A 12,162-nucleotide genomic window follows, 5' to 3' on the forward strand; every position below is an offset into this window, starting at 1 on the left:
GTGTGTGTGTGTGTGTGTGTGTGTGTGTGTGTGTGTGTGTGTGTGTGTGTGTGTGTGTGTGTGTGTGTGTGTGTGTGTGTGTGTGTGTGTGTGTGTGTGTGTGTGTGTGTGTGTGTGTGTGTGTGTGTGTGTGTGTGTGGACACTCTGTGCTGTACCCACTCTGCCTTACAGGGGACGTCCCAGAGGAAGGCCGAGACTCTCGTTCAAACAGGCGCAACTTATTTATTTATTTATTCTCAGACGACTACCCATTTCTCTTTGCTCACTATTGCCATGGCAACACACCTAAACTCTCTGCATCTCTCGTTCCCTCCCGGGATCGCGTCTCACTCCTCTGTTTTTACCCCATTCATTTTCACTCACCAAAATCATGAATAATTGAGCGTGTACAGTACACCGAGTGTGGGAGAGTGGTGTCTATCCTACGACCTGCGGTTCATCCTGTCTGATGTTTTCACAATAAAATGACACTGAAACTCCCACTGCTTCTTTTTCTGCTTTGTTTTTTGCACTTGTTATGTCAAATATGTAAGAACATACCAGCTGTAGAAGACCTCTGACACAGAAAAGTCCCCACAGCACTTCAACAAACTATTCAGAACAGAAGAATAAAGCTGTGGATTCATCTCACTTTCTGTCAGAATGGAAGATGAAGATGATTGAACTCAAGGGAGTAGAACACATCTCATACTGGTGCACATAGTGTAAGAAATGAAACTTTCTGTGCACTTCATGCAGAGGGATGATTACCATTTTATAGTTCCACCTCTTATTTATAATAATAACAATATAAACAATAAATAAAAATTGATAATATACTTTTTTGTATAAAACCCTAGTAGATATAGAATGAACATAAAAACAGATAGGATGTTATAAATAATGGAAAATAAGATGAAAAAACATCAAAATGAAGATGAAATAGAATGCAAAGAATACATATAATAATAATATGAATAATAATAATGTAATGCATAATATTATGGTAAAATAAAACCCACTAAATAATATTTAAATCAGAATCCATATTTGCAGAATTCTCATATAAACACTGCAGCAGCTTTAACATTCTCCATTATCTTCTACTCTGCTCTAAACTTTTCTTCTCTACATCAGTGGTGGAGATTTGAATTTTGAAGACAAAAACTCAAAAAGTGCGTGTGATTGAGCTGTGATGCGTTCACAGCCAGCGATCATCCTCGCTGTCTCCGCTTTGTCACTTCATCATTGTCTATGGCTCCCTAGGGCTCTCTAAATGGCTTCTATTTATAGGATTTTAACCCTATAAATTGATCTAATTGGTCTCTTCATCTATTAAACTGAAGCATCTGCACACCTGGGTGTTTTTTCTGACTGACTTAAAGTGCCGGAGGAATGTGTTGTGTGCAAACATAGGCTGTGTTCAAAAACCTCTATATAATAGTATAAATAATAGATACCCAGTAGCTGATTATATTATGAACTCGGTCACTGACGGATCATTGTCATTTTGCGTTATTACCATAGACTATAAAATATGGACGTGTTCTCTGTGACTTCACTTAAAATGCACAAGTGCATACTTTTAATACTCAGAATTGGTCAAATATGATTTTAAGTGAATTACTATTTGCTGCATTTCAACCGATTTACTTTTTTTGGCCACATCAAAACACAACACTGACATATTATCATAAACTGGTAAGAAAATGTCATACTTTTTGGCGGATTTGGCCGTATCTAGAGGTGAGATTGCAGATTGTAACGAACTGAAACTTCTCCCGTGTGCCAAGTGAGTAAGAGAACTACGGCAGACACGAAACACGCGAATGACTCTCTCTAGAGCCAACGTTTAGTTTGTTTGCTCTGGGCTACTGTAGAAACATGGCGGCGCAACATGGCAGACTTTGTGAAGAGGATGTAAATGCCTCATTCTAGGCAAGAAAAACACAATAATTCTTATTTTCAGGTGATTCTACACTAATGAAAACATACTTAATAAGATCACAACAGATCACTGGCCCCTTTGAGGAGAAAAGGTAATACCACATCTGAACAATCACAATCTAAGCTGACACAAATCCTTATGTCATATTCTTCTATCATCCATGCAGTATCTATCTGACAAGCCACCGGTGGGTACATTTTAGCATGGGTTGTACCCTCCAGTAGCCCATCATGTCCCTGCCCCTGATGCGCCTGCCACGGCTCATTAGCGCTGCAGCAGATGTGTTTGTGTCTCAGCCTCCGTCTCTGTCCATCTCTGAGGCTGCTCAGCCTCCCTGCAAAGACCCCCAACCCTCCCATTACGCCGACACTGTGTTCTGCTGCGCTCAGTGGCCACCAAAAAAGGATAAAAGAGAAATGCAAAGTAAGATTGCTCTCATCTGTGAACACCACAGATTTGGAGTGTATGGGGCATTTTTTTCCTGTCTTTATTCAGGAGCATTCAGATTTTGAAATGCTTTCACCCGAAGCCCTGTCCTCGCACTCGAATAGCCTCTGCTTGCGCTTGAATTTGCTCTGCTTCTGCTCAAACTGTATGCTTGCTGCTAGCACAGATTTCCTGCGCTCCATCTCCAGAACTTTACCTCGCACTCAGCTCAGGCTGCTCCTGTGCACTCGTGAAAACGTCTGCTCTCAGATTTCTCCTCTGCTTTCGCAATTTTTTGTCCAATAACCCTCTCCAAATAACCCGACCAATAGATTGCTGAAAAATGCAAAATGATCCCAGCCTCATTGTGTGTTAGCTTTCCTTCTTAGAGCGTCCCCTTTAAGCAGGTTTTATCCACTCCTACCCTCCAAAGCTTTATTATTGCATATACTTCCCTTGCTCTCTTTTTCGACTTTTGGAATAAAAGGACAGTTATAATATATATCTATCAGTGGCGGGCCGTGCATTTTATACCTGGGCCTTCTGTGCTGTCCTACTACAGTTGAATAACCTCATTATGAGCCACAGCTACGGTTATTATTTGTTTCTAGGGGTGTAACAATACACATATACGTATTAAACCGTTCGGTACGAGGCTTACAAACCGAACAATACGTTTGAATAATACTAGTGCATTTGGAAAATGCAGAAGCTTAAATTGTTAAATCCAGGAGACTCCCTAAAAAAAAAAAGGCCAGTGAGAGATGCTGCCCCCTTCCCTTGAGCAAAGCACCCTCTCCACCGCTGCAGCACACTGGTCAGCGATGATGACAAGTGTCAGGGAGGGTATTGCTGTCAAACATTATGCATGGTTAGTCCATTTTTTGGCCATAAAGATGAAAAAGTGTTGGCAGGATATCCGGACTGATTGGATTATAAATTACCTGCTGATTTATGCAAATGCTGACATTTAGGGTTGAGGGCTAAATGAAGAGAATAGAGGCCCATCTCTTCACTTACAACTCAGGCAGTGTGTGTCCTGAGGGTTAATGTTGCCATAAATATGTCATGATATCAGGAGGGAGAATTTATAGTATAAAGTGGTAAGAGAGACTTCTAACCGGAGCAAACCGGTGAGCCATTGGCCCTGCCAAAGTGCCAAAGGGCAACCCACCTTCACTCCACCCGGCACAAAATGACAAATTTCAGGCTTCAGTAACTGACAGATGACAGTGAGATAAATGCCAGGCTTAAAAAATGTTCCTTCATAGAACCACGATTGACCGCACAGATGGTGCTCCATGTTTTTACACAGTCTGTGATCTTTTACAGCCCTGTGCACTGCTCTGAAGGTGACCTTCGGCTTCACTGAAGAAGGGGAAGCAATAAAACAATTCCTCCACAAGCTTGGGCCAATCACACTTACTTTCAGGTGGCCAACCCACATACTCAAATAACATGGTTATTGATGGTTATGGAATGGTTTTGTTGGACTAGACTTGCATATGAGGGTGTACAGTAAAATATTCGGCATGAGTAATTACTCTACAAGCTATATAATATGTAACTTTTCACCTGGTGAGCTGTCTGCACTGAGGCAGCTTCCAGCTTGAGATGAAGACTTCACAGGCCCTGGACAAACAGATGGGGAGAGCAACCAAGCTGTCGGCTGATGTCTGGACGGAGGCACGGGCGTGTCTCATAGAAGTTTGGTTTCACTGTTGTGTTCTTTGAAATTCCTCTGTTGCCGAAGTTGATGTGCGGAGGTTCCTACTGCTCACTGAAAGGCAACTTTCCAGCCAAACATAGGCTGTTCACAAAGAAACATGCTAGGCCTACTCCAAACTAATCTTACAAAATGTACTCTATTTAAATATTTTATTTATGTGCGTGAAATTACATCAGCCTGGCTTTATTATTCCCTTGTATCTCCAATTAAAACCGGAAGTTGAGATGCAAGAAAAAAAGTGGCCTAGTTTAGACTCCTGGGGAACTCCACCGATGTTACACATCCAAGGTTTTCCAGGTGTGACAGAACAAAAGTAGCCTTTAATGTTTCCAGAGGGAGCTGTGAGAAGTCTCCTCAAGTGATGTCGCTTGAGTCAGCGTTGATTGGGGATGAAGAATACGTGATTGAAATTGGAGAAAAAAATGTGGGAGTTCGAAAAAGGGGAGTTTACCAATCTAGATGCTACATTAGCTGCTAGCATAACTCTACGGCCGAACTGTCGGTGGTCGAGTTGCATTGTGGGTAATGGAGGTACCAGATTTTGACAATGAAGAAGAATGAGATGTATGAAGGAAACCAAATTTCTCCGTAATGGCCACAACATTCTTACAAATCAGAGCAAATAACTTCTTTGAAGCTGCATTAGTAGATTATTTTTCTTTTGCCACTTGGTGGCAGCAAAAAAGCTGTAGGCACAACATTAACACATTATCACCTTATAAAGTTGATGTGGCTACTTTGTCTACTGTTTGGTGGAGTGGGTTTATCAGATCCTTCTTGCTAGAGCCATGAGACTGAAACAAAACAGTGAGCAGAGAGAGAGAAGATGCTGATGTGTTGAAATATCTTACTTTTTAACCTGGTGGTAGCATCAACAATGACACTGTAGCAGACAGACAGTACACTTTACTGTACTGTATGTGCTGTTAACCCAAACAAATTAAACATATCAATTATATATATATATATATATATATATATATATATATATATATACATACCTGTGACAGGTTGCAAAAGTGATGATCCATCAGTGTTTAAGTGTTTCGTTTAGGCCCAATCATGGCTGGCTGGCTGGAGGGTGAAGGACACTTTCTTTCCTCTGGAGTCAAGTGATGACGTGTGAGGATCAGAGGAAACCTGTCTCCGCCTGGGGTGATGAGCAATTAGTGTGTCTGGGGTGTTCACAGGGTGGCACACATCCAGCTGTGAATCTCCCCACAGAGTTACGGCTGTCAGCCTCCTATCCCGGTTTTGGGTCGTGTGCCAAACGAGATTGATAACCGCCTAAATAAAGACGGATCGACCGCCATTTCTCTCCAGGAGCACTGAGAACCCACTACAGGCTGAGTCATCCGTCCTTGGCGTTGGCGCTATCGATCTTCCCTTGCCGAAAGTACAGTTACTGTCAGTGTAAAATATAGAGGACATTGTGGTGGTGGTGGTGGGGGGTGCAGAGGTCACAGTATCACATCCAGGCCGGCTACCAGCTGTCTCTGTTTTTTTTTCTGAGAAATGACTCGACGTTTCAGACAGCGGGACGCTGCCTGTGTGAGTAACAACGGTTTGAAGAGGACAGAGAACTGCAGGTCAAAGCAGATCAACGTCAGAGCTCAATAAATTCAACAGGGAAACATTCATGTGTCCTGTCTGACTCCACAGGAATGTCACTCCAAGGTGTCAGGAATTTCTCCGTTTACCCAATAAGATACATAGATGCACCGGCCGTCAGTCTTGCTTCTGCAGCAGCAACCTAGTTTCCGAAAAGTCTGTGTGATTCCCTATGTCGGTGTCAGCTTGTCTGCCTTTGCTTGCTGATTTCTACGTTTCTGCATTTGTCCCTCATGGTCATTGTTGGATTCCCTGCTTGTCTCACTGGTTTGTCCTCAGGTTGGTTCTTTTTCTGCCTTTCTCTTTGATCTGTGACAATATATAGTATGCAATATAAAACGCCATTAAAAAGTAATATTGTAGTATGTTGTGAAAAATGTCATAGTATAGTTTGTCATAACAAATGTTGTTATTTGTCATAGTATAGAATGCCATGGAACATGTTGATATAGTATATGACAAAAAATCATCAAAAATGTCAACAGAAAAGTGTTTTTAAAAAGTCATAGTATGGTATAACATGAAAATGTCTTAGTATAGTATGTTGAATGAAACGTCTATGATGTCATAGCACAGTACGTCCAAAAAAACAAAAAAAAAAAATATAGTAAGTATAAAAAAGTTATGAAATGTAACAGCGTATGTCAAAAAGGCTTAAAAAGGTAGCGGTAAAGTATGTCACATAAAGTAAATTAAAATATATATTTACAATGTCAAAAAAAGTCATAAAAATGTCATAGTATAGTTATAGTATGTCCAAAAAAAGTCTTACAAATATATTAAGGTACAGTATATCAAAAAATTCCTAAAAATGTCATAGTGTAGAATGTCTAAAAAAGCAGGTATAGTACGTTTCATAAAGTCATAAAAATGCCAGATGATAGTGTGTCTTTAAAAAATCATTAAAATGTCGTAGTACGGACTGTATGCACCTTGTGATGAAATAATACAAATTAATTTGGTTAACTGGTAGAATTGTTCCTTTACAACTAAATTGAGGCATGGATTTCAGAATCACCCATTTAGGCCGTGCCTCTTTTGCGTGTCTTGTTGTATGCTGTACATATACTGTATAACTGTACAAATGGAGAGTTGAGGACCTTCAACACCAGCATGTGAGGGTGATTATGTCATGTGAAATCCCAATACAATGTAATGGTTTGATTGTTCTCAGCATCATCCTCACAAACCTTTGGCTCTTTTGCTTTATTGGTGCGATTGAAGGCCCCTCGTTTCATAACTGTGACCCACTGTTCGAACATGCACGTTGGCTTGACTGACAAGACCCACGAGCCTCTGGAGAAATCTGTTTCAAATTACGTTGTGTATGAAACATCAATTGTTTTCCTGAGCACCCAGGGAGCTGCTGGGGGATTCACGAGCTGGCTGTGAGCTACTGCCAGACCTCTGAGAACACCCCCGTCGCTCTCGAGGCTCCATATTAACATACTGCTAATAGCCCCAAGGGTGGCTGGATGAGTGATGGGAGGGGGATGGGTTTCACACGCCCTCTGGTCCTGTCTGGATCACTGCTGCTGAGCCGGCAGACTGTAACCTCAAAACCTCACCACTCGGTTTATCAATCTCACCTCACGTCCCATCGACCTTGTTAAAAATGAGCCGTCTAGACGCTAACAGAGGTGCGTTGTTAAACACAACACAAGCTCATACATCAACAGAAATATATGAATTATAGCTTCAGCCTTTAATAATGAAGCAGGACAGCCTGATACTCACCTGGAATGTGGTGTTCAGTGCTCTGATAGTCAGGTATTTTTAGATGTCCTGCCATTATTAGTCGATACAAACCTCCCGACCCATAGAAAGTCCTCTCAAGAACTCTCAGCCAGTAAGACAATCCATAAGCATGAATATGATATATATACTGCCTTTGATCACATGAGAGGTAAGAAAATTCATTTGACGATGTTGAAAAGTTGTGAAGAGTGTTTGGATTGCTTCTCACTGTGTTTAAGGAGAAATGGGAAATCCATTAGTTAAACAACCCAGGACTTTGGATTGAGACCACGCACTCGGTCTTACCTCCTTTTCCTTTTGATCCTCTTCTTGTTTCCAAGAAAGACACACCTTGGGACACCCAACTTTAAAAGTTTCTTATTTCCACGCTGACATTCTAGCTTGCTTGTTTTCATGAGAAGCCACACAGTTGCGGACGCCTGTGCTTTTATCAGTTCCTTATCAGCTCACCGAGGTACGGTAGCTCGTCCTGCCGCGGCAAATCCATTCTGAGACCACTTCTGGGGGGAACTTTGATGCTTAGTGTTGCAGTTACGGAGGGACGCTTCACAGCCAAATGGCTGAGGTCATGAGTCCATGTCCCTCAGATTTGATTCATTCAGGTAACAGTTCAGTTCTATTGTAAATGTTCTGTCACTTTGAAGAGTACATGCGGCGTATTGCTGCCCAATTTTGTGCAAGTGGCACCCTTTTAAAAGGTGAATGATTCAATAATATGTACAAATTAAATATTGTATAGTTAAGAGTTCACCTACTTCCACAGCCTCCAATGCCTGTGACGAAATCAGCTCCGGTCCCAGCGGCGCCTCCGGCAGCAACCAGTCCACCGTGGACAGACCCAGATCCGGCTTCTCTGCAGTCCGAGCTCAGGCTGAAGATGGAGAGCTCTGCCCCTGGCAGCAGTGGCCCCACTGGGCTGCCTTGCTGGTCCCTGCTAGGGGCCAACACCACGCTGCTGGAGGCCCGGACCATATTGCTGGGCCAGATGGAGGGAAGGGAGGCAAGGGAGAACCAGAACCAGGGCTAAAGCGGGGAAGACTAAAAGGAGAGGTTTTCTAAAGGGACTCGTGAGGGAAACATTACCACTTTTGGCCACAGGGACACAAAACAACACAAAATGAAAGTTCCTCCTGGTAGCTTTAATATACGATTCACGATTATTTAAATAAGCTACCATACAAGCTACTGCTTTGAAGTCACAAAAGACAATATTTATTTAAGACAACATCTTTTATTATATTGTGTGCATTTGATTTTTTTTAAAAAGACAGCTTTTCGAACTTGCGATACTTCCTCCTGCAAACAAAACACAGGGTCAAAAGATGTTTAATCTGGCTAAACTTTGTCCTCAATGCATACCAACCTCATCAATCACAATATTATTTCCAAACAATATCAATCATTTTGTGAGAGCAGAGAGAAGTTCTGTTCTGTCATTTCCACCAAACACAGGAAACATGAGCTGCTTTATGTGTTGGAGGTGGGCGTATGTGTGACATCTGTGCAGAAATGCATGTTTTCCCCAAACACTGAGGCCAAGAGAAGCGGTTTGAGCACTGCCTGGTCGTGTTGTCATGGAGACTGTCGGAGCACGTAGATAATATCTAGAGCTTACTTCAGGCAAACGAAGGGGGAATTTTTTACCGTTCATTTCCATCCTAACTCCCGCTTCAATGTGTGAGCTTTCATCTGCTGCATTCGGAGCTTGTGTGACGGCTGTCTTTCCCTTTCAGTGCAGTAATGAGTACCGCTGTGTGGATGAGAGGACGGCCACTCGTCAGCTAAACCCTTTCACAGAAATAACCACAAACCAGATGCTTTTCAATGGAAAGACATTTATTGGGAAGGTTTGGGCCCACATGAGCCTCAAACGCAAATAAAGGGTTTCATGTACATCACCCTCTAGATTCGGACAACTTTGATCTCTCGAAGTAGTTTCATGCCAGCAATTCTAATGATATCACTTTGTAATGAAACTCCTCAAACATACAATAGTCGTCGCCGTAGAACTAAAAGTGAGTACAAAAGGAATTCATTGCACAGTATTAAAATGCTGTAGGAAGAAAATTGCATCAATGGCGTGACAGAGAGAAATACCTTGTTAACCAGTGGATCTCAAGAGGCACATACTGGAGCTGATCAGAACTTCTACGTGCACACAATATGCTGCTGAGATTAAAGAGGGAGGTTCGATTTAGGGAGCTCATTTTTGAAGTAAGATAGATGTAATTCCTCCTGGAGTCAGAAAGAGAAATGTAATGATCAGGCTTCATCTGGACCAACACTTACATTTTAAACACAGAATTCTGAAAAAGTGAACAAAATCTGGTGTTTAATCAGGTTATGTTAACACCGATTATATTAGTCTGAAAGAAGAAGAAAGTCAGCCTACGCTGACATGGAGCGGCTGATTGGCTGTGTGCATGCATGGATACTCCGCATACTGTAAACAGCATGTGGTTAGCGTCACATCCACCGTGGAATGTTTTGTTTTTTCCTGCCGTACCGGCTAACAGACAGGGCAAACAAACAAAGGACATAAATGAGAGGGAGCACAGGAGGTTGACATAATATACAGAAGAGTTCATGAGTTTGTTTTGCATGAGATTCAGAGAAGCGTTAACATTTACACAATATCAGGAGGCTGAGGCGGAAAAGATGCAAAGATACACATAAAGTAAGTTGGTCTGTGGATTGGTGGACCATCACTATGCCTCGCTCCTCTTAGTTCCTGTTGCTGATTTTGCTGACTGACAACTGCTGCTGGGCTCTAGTTAGTTAGTTAGCTAGCTAGCTAATCAACTTAACGTCAAATTGATGAGTTGGTTGAAAGCGTGGCCTTTAGCTGATCAAACGATGATCATGATATGCTAAAAGACTGATGCTGTGTTCACGCTAAGTGCTTCATGGCGGTCACAACCTGGTGACATGTAGGTAGCTACGATTAACACAAGACAAGACATGCAACACTAAATAAAGAAATAATATACCCTTGTATTGCAGTGTAGAGCTAGTTGGTTTGTATGATAAAAGAAGATTAGAGTACCATTTCATTCTAACATAACTCCGTTTGGCTGCTCAGCTTACATACTTTGAATTTTCAACCTGTATGTTATTTACTTTTAAGGTTGCACTTGAGCACAAGCTTTTAGGATGAGGACTAAGCCATGTGTCTGGCAAACGTAATGGTGTCTGTGGTAACGCTGCCGGGGTTTCACATCTAAACTTGATCCAATACAGTAAATATCAACTACAGAGTGGATGTATAGTCGTGAACGGGGCTTCTTTTTATGCTACCTTTAACCCCACAGAGTAATGTACGACTGTAGGCTATAAAAACCTGACTCTGAGCCCTGGAAGTAACTCGGTTATTACTGTAGGTATGCCAATGATTGCAGCTTGTGTTAGCAGATAAAAACAATGTTGAATCCATTCTTTACGCTCTTGTGAGTTTTGTTTCAGAATGGAAGACCTTCATCCAAACTTTCTGTATACCAAGTGAGCTACAGCCGCGCGTGCACACCACTTCCAACATGTGGAGAAATATACAGCTTGATGTACAGACCTGACGTGCCCAGTCACAGTTGCTAAGCAATGATTGGACAATCACTGTTCAGGGGGAGGGGTTTAGTGAAGGGTCAATTCTCAACAACTGGGTACCATATAGTGTTAGATGTTGGGCCATGAAATGACTTGTGACCTTGAACTAAATTACCTTAAACATTATCAATTTATTACAATTTGACACTTTTTGTAATTTGCCAAGATTCTGTGCTCACTGCACCAAATCCTGGCAAGAAATCATTGAAATTCAGAACGGAGAGCGATAGGAAAGATCTGTGAGACTGGAGTTGATCTACTTGCTGGTCTCCCAAAAGGGTCGGGACAGGTTTGAAAACACAAATGAGAAAAAATAAAAGTTTCCATCTGAACGAATAAAAAGAAAAAAACAGCCGCAGAAATGTTCGCTTACTTGCAGCCGGGAGCAATGTTCCAGCTTAGCCTTGCAGAGAACAGTGGAGGGGTACTCAAAATACTAAAAAAAAAGGTAAAATTAGAACTGTTCTGTTTGGAAAGAGCACATTTGGACACTGGAAAAAAACAGACGCATAAAAAGGTGAAGAAACATCAACTTCTCCTACCACCAATACAAATCCACCTTACTCCCTCCCAGCCCTGGTGCTGGCAGACCTGCTGACGTGGCAGTTCAAAGCGTTTGTTCAGTTGATCTCGGATAAACCTTCACTGTGGTCGTCTCCGTGTCCCTCCACTGACTTGATGTTGCAAAGCCGTAACACACAGGGCAGGCAATGAAGTTTGTGACACGGTGGGTGGTAAATCCCCAAAATATACACCAACAAAAGAGATATTTTTAAGTAGAAGACCTCTGACTGATGGTTGGCTGGCAGAGTAAACCACCTTGCCAGCAGCGACATTTCCTCTGCGCTGTGGGGGATGTTTTCCTGCTCCTCTTAGCAAGACCAGCAAGAAAATATGCAAGTGCTTCGGTGCAAACTATGCAGATTCAAATCTGTGCTGAGAACAGTCTAAATGTATGCAATATGTCTTTTGTGTGTAATAAAAAAGGAAAGAAAAGCCAAGAGCAGAAAATAGTTCTAAAAACCATCCACCATGTGGTTTAATGTGCCGGCCAGCGAAGGAGAGCGCCCACGTTCCCAAAGGGCTGAAGGGAGTGAGAAGTCGGGGGGG

Source organism: Anarrhichthys ocellatus, unplaced genomic scaffold, assembly GCF_004355925.1.
Source record: "Anarrhichthys ocellatus isolate YVR2014 unplaced genomic scaffold, GSC_Weel_1.0 scaffold49, whole genome shotgun sequence".
Classification (NCBI taxonomy): Eukaryota; Metazoa; Chordata; class Actinopteri; order Perciformes; family Anarhichadidae; genus Anarrhichthys; species Anarrhichthys ocellatus.